This window comes from Mobula birostris, chromosome 24 (genome assembly GCF_030028105.1).
Source record: "Mobula birostris isolate sMobBir1 chromosome 24, sMobBir1.hap1, whole genome shotgun sequence".
Classification (NCBI taxonomy): Eukaryota; Metazoa; Chordata; class Chondrichthyes; order Myliobatiformes; family Myliobatidae; genus Mobula; species Mobula birostris.
The window spans coordinates 9181241-9187265 of NC_092393.1; positions in this window are offsets into that span (position 1 = coordinate 9181241).

Below are 6025 nucleotides of genomic sequence, written 5' to 3' on the forward strand. Positions count from 1 at the left end.
ATGAAGAAGTCCGTGAGCACCGTAAAGTTCAAAGTCTCTCAAATGTCCCACATCTCACGCAGACAGGAGAAGGAAGAAAAACTCTCCCTGCCACGCCGACCACAATCTGACTCTGAGTCATCCGAAAACTATGAGCTCTGATCAGCTCTCCAATCCCGAGTACTGAGCACCATCTCTGTCCGAACGATTCAACCTCCTATTTGGTTGCCAAAAGCAGGCAAGGCCGGGGATTTTGTGGCTGTCAACAAATAGATTTCTGATATCCTATGGTTTCATGTCAGCTATTAAATAGACTCTCAACTTAGATCTTGAATTTTTGACTAAGAGCGTTGCATTTGTCAACTGTTTTGATCCGGACCCTATAAAAATTGTAACGAAAGACTGGGATATTTATCGTAATTTTCCCTTTGTGGATAACTCATGATAGCTCCACAATTCATTGTAAAAGAAAGAGAATCCCAGAAATGAGGTAATGTGTAGTACATGTCAACTCAGCCACCATAGGAAAGGGCCCAGTTTGTATCACAACTTTGTGTCCACATCACTGCACAATGCATTGGCAATATTCAGTCATGAACCATCTATTCTGCATTTTCTGTGCAGAAGTACAACCAGTTAAATTGTACGCTAAAGTGCTTCATCTGCTTTCTTAATTCCAGCTAGAGTGAGAATCCACAGACTGTTTGGGCAAAACAATCTGATGATATTCAACAAAATCTTAATTTCATATATAATTTTTGGCTGTGTGAAATGGGTATCTGCTGATGACCCTTTTTGTTGATGAAGAAGCTCTAATTTACAACAGGCATACCACTTTTAACTTTAGCAAGGTGGGATTATTCACACTTACTTAATTTGGGCCCTAAATTTATACTCTGGAAGAAGGCGATGTTTAAAACTTTGTCTTTCCTGGCCTCCTGCAACTGTCTGCTGTTCTTTGGCATCCACTGGCTGAGCGCCCACATGAAAGAATTCTCACAAACAGTATAACTGGAAGCATGTTTAATCACTGTTTTCAGTGCTAAATAAAGATTGGAAAGTATGTATATGATTAAATTTAAAGCTTAAATACTGACTCAGACATTTTCCAAATCGAACCATGGACATTTATCCATATATTCTTGCAAACAATGTTAGTCTTCAATGGTTTTTGTCATTTTTCACCTTCTTTCCTTAAATCTGCTTTTCCCCTTCATAACCACTAACATATTTAATTTAAATTGTTAGCATAAAAAGGTAATATTGTTCCTTTCCACTTTATTTTTGAGTTGTCCCCCTTTTATAGAAAACATCAATGCAGATACGATAGCGTCCTTTAAGAGACTCCTGGACAGATACATGGAGCTTAGGAAAATAGAGGGCTCTAGATAATTTTTAAGGTAAGGACATGTTTGGCACAGCTTTGTGGGCTGAAGAGCCTGTATTGTGCTATAGGGTTTCTATGTTTATATGATGTTTCACTGAACAAACTTCCCTTCAGTTCTGTTTTCAATTATTTCCCACATCCAACAAAATATCTTGTAACTAGGTTTCATGTAATTCCAGGCTATCTACTTTTCAGGGGGGGGGCGGTGTTGGGGGGGGAAACACTTTGGCTTTACTCCTTCACAGACCATCCACAATGCTTTGAGCAGTCCACTCCCTTTCTTAGGAAGTACGGATCAAGTTCTTTTGATCTTATGTGATCCACCACCCACATAGCCTGGGAAATAAAATCACAGCGGTGAAGTTACCGGACTAGCAGCAGGAGTTCTACCCTACTGATGCTGCAATGTGAGTTCAAATCCCAGCAGACTCTCAGCCTTCTCCCCACAGGATCGTTCCCTGTGGCCACAGCGGATCTCCGGTGCCTCTTGCAATGCTCTGAGCGAGGAAATGGAATTTAGGGAAGAACAGACACTGGGATTTTACAGTGTGGTTGGCTTCCCCTGGATGTGGGCTGCTGTTGACTACAATGGTGCCTATTAACAACCCGAATCATTTGATGAGGAAGAGTTCATGTTCTTTCAGTGTACACCTTGTGGTGGATCACTATCACAGTCAGTGGCATGTTTCCTTGAAGTACACACCCTGCTGGTTCATCCTGAGAGAGCCTGTACTGCTGAGCATTTTCATAGCACACACAACAGCACAGCACAGGACAGGACAGAAGCAGACCCTTTGGCCCACAATGTCTGTGCCAAACATGATGCTGAACTACACTAAATCGCTTCTACTTATACATGATCTATACCCCTCTTTTCTCCATGTGTTCGTGTATTTACCTAAAAGCCTCCTGAATGCCCCTATTGTATCTGCTTTCACTATTGTTCCAGCAGCTCACTGCAGGCACCCATTACTCTCTGTAAAACAGTTGCCCCACACATCACCTTTAAACCTTAAACTCTTTTCACCTTAAATGCATGTCCTCTAGTACAGTACTTGACATTTCTACCCTGGGGAAATGATTCTGACTGTCTACCTTATCTATGTCTCTCATAATCTTATAAGCTTTGATCAGATCTCCCCTAAGCCTCCAATGCTTCAAAGAAACCAACTCAAGTTTCTCCAACCCCTCCTAAAAGTGCATACTCTCTAATCCAGGCAGCATCTTGGTAAAACTCTCTTGCACCCTTTCCATGACCTGTACACAATACTCCAAGTGTACCCCACCAGAGTTTTATGCAGTTACATTGACTTCCTGACCCTTACATACTCAATGCCCTAACCAGTGAAGGAAGCAGTGGCCACTTAATTAGGTACACCTGCTTGTTGATTCAAATAACTAATCAGCCCAAATATCTAATGATGTGGCAGCAACTCAATGCATAGAAGCAACAGACTTGGTCAAGAGATTCAGTTGTTGTTCCAACCAAACATCAGAAAGAGGAAGAAATGTGATCTAAGTGACTTTGGTTGGTACCGGACAGGGTGGTTTGCATATTTCAGTAACAGCTGATATCCTGGGATTTTCACACACAATGGTCTCCAGAGTGGGGGCTTCCCAACCTTTTTTTACGCCATGGATCAATACCACTAAGTGAGAGGTCTGTGGACCCCAGGTTGGGAACCCCTGCTCTAGAATTTACAGAAAATGGTGTGAAGAATGGAAAACCATAGAGACTACAGCACAGAAACAGGCCTTTTGGCCCTTCTTGGCTGTGCCAAACCATTTTCTGCCTAGTCCCACTGACCTGCACACAGACCATATCCCTCCATATACCTCCCATCCATGTATCTGTCCAATTTATTCTTAAATGTAAAAAACGAACCTGCATTTACCACCTCATCTGGCAGCTCATTCCATACTCCCACCACTCTTTGTGTGAAGAAGCCCCCCCTAATGTTCCCTTTAAACTTTTCCCCCCTCACCCTTAACCCATGTCCTCTGGTTTTTTTCTCCCCTAGCCTCAGTGGAAAAAGCCTGCTTGCATTCACTCTATCTATACCCATCATAATTTTATATACCTCTATCAAATCTCCCCTCATTCTTCTACGCTACAGGGAATAAAGTCCTAACCTATTCAACCTTTCTCTGTAACTGAATTTCTCAAGTCCTGGCAACATTCTTGTAAACCTTCTCTGCACCCTTTCAACCTTATATATATCCTTCCTGTAATTTGGTGACCAAAACTGAACACAATACTCCAGATTCGGCCTCACCAATGCCTTATACAACCTCATCATAACATTCCAGCTCTTATACTCAATACTTCGATTAATAAAGGCCAATGTACCAAAAGCTCTCTTTACGACCCTATCTACCTGTGACGCTACTTTTAGGGAATTTTGTATCTGAATTCCCAGATACCTCTGTTCACTGCACTCCTCAGTGCCTTACCATTAACCCTGTATGTTCTACCTTGGTTTGTCCTTCCAACGTGCAATACCTCACACTTGTCCGTGTTAAACACCATCTGCCATTTTTCAGCCCATTTTTCCAGCTGGTCCAAGTCCCTCTGCAGGCTCTGAAAACCTTCCTCACTGTCTACTACACTTCCAATCTTTGTATCATCAGCAAATTTGCTGATCCAATTTACCACATTATCATCCAGATCATTGATATAGATGACAAATAACAATGGACCCAGCACTGATCCCTGTGGCACACCACTAGTCACAGGCCTCCACTCGGAGAAGCAATTCTCTACTACCACTCTTTGGCTTCTTCCATTGAGCCAATATCTAATCCAATTTACCACCTCTCCATGTATACCTAGCGACTGAATTTTCCTAACTAACCTCCCATGTGGGACCTTGTCAAAGGCCTTACTGAAGTCTATGTAGACAATATCCACTGCCTTCCCTTCATCCACTTTCCTGGTAACCTCCTCGAAAAACTCCAATAGATTGGTCAAACATGACCTACCACACACAAAGCCATGTTAACTCTCCCTAATAAGTCCCTGTCTATCCAAATGCTTGCAGATTCTGTCTCTTAGTACTCCCTCCAATAACTTACCTACTACCGACGTTAAACTTACTGGCCTATAATTTCCCGGATTACTTTTCGATCCTTTTTTAAACAACGGAACAACATGAGCCACTCTCCAATCCTCTGGCACCTCACCTGTAGACAGCGACATTTTAAATATTTCTGCCAGGGCCCCTGCAATTTCAACACTAGTCTCCTTCAAGGTCTGAGGGAACACCCTGTCAGGTCCCGGGGATTTATCCACTTTAATTTTCCTCAAGACAGCAAGGACCTCCTCCTTTTCAATCTGTACAGTTTCCATGATCTCACTACTTGTTTCCCTTAATTCCATAAACTTCATGCCAGTTTCCTTAGTAAATACAGACGCAAAAAACCTATTTAAGATCTCCCCCATTTCCTTTGGTTCTGCACATAGCCGACCACTCTGATCTTCAAGAAGACCAATTTTATCCCTTACAATCCTTTTGTCTTAATATACCTGTAAAAGCTCTTTGGATTATCCTTCACTTTGACTGCCAAGGCAACCTCATGCCTTCTTTTAGCCCTCCTGATTTCTTTCTCAAGTATTTTCTTGCACTTCTTATACTCCTCAAGCACCTTATTTACTCCCTGCTTCCTATACATGTCATACAACTCCCTCTTCTTCTTTATCAGAGTTGCAATATCCCTTGAGAACCAAGGTTCCTTATTCATCCAATTAAACATCCAGTAAGTGTTAGTTCTGTGGGCATAAAAGCCTTGTTAATGAGAAAGGTCACAGGAGAATGGCCAGACTGGTTTAAGCTGATAGAAGACAACAATGACTCATATAACCACACATTACAACAGCAATGTACAGAAGAGCAACTCTGAACACACAGCATATCGTACCTTGAAGTGATTGGGGTTTACAGCAGAAGACCAACAACATACAGAAGGCATCTAATATAGTGGCCACTGAATGTAAGCTTCTTTACAACCTTATCTACTTGCATGGCCACTTTTCAGGAAGCTGTTTGCTTGAACCACAAGATCCCTTGGTACACCGACGTTGTTTGAGGGTCTTGCTATTTATTGACTGTATACACTCCCTTATATAAAACAGCACAGCACAGTCTCTTTGGCTCATGATGTTGTGCTGAGCTTTTAACCAACTCCAAGATCAACCTAACCCTTCCTTCCCACATCGCCCTCCATTGTCTCTGGGAGACAAGTCAAACTTCCAGCTAGATATAGAGACTAGACATTCATACAGTCTCACACAGTTTGAGGCAAAGTCACACATGTCATAAGTTCCAAGGTGTGAAATAAAAGGTTTATTAGTCTATGTTAGTAAAAGGAAATACACTGCTGTTAGTATTGTAAGCTACAAAGCAGAATACAGTACAAGAAGGTAAGGTTTTTTTAGTTTATGTCATGGATGTTGCATTGTAAGAAGGGCGTACCTAGAGGCCTTGTTCTGGTAATTCACAGTGTATTGGTAGCGTCAGGACGAGGGGAAGTGAAAATGGAAGCCTGGTGAATAAACGTGGTTGTTCAATCAACAGCGGTGTCCGAGCCCCATCAATACAGTATTACAGGGAGCGGCAACCCTGCGCTTGTTCGTTCGGGGGTGGGAACCTCTGACTGGTG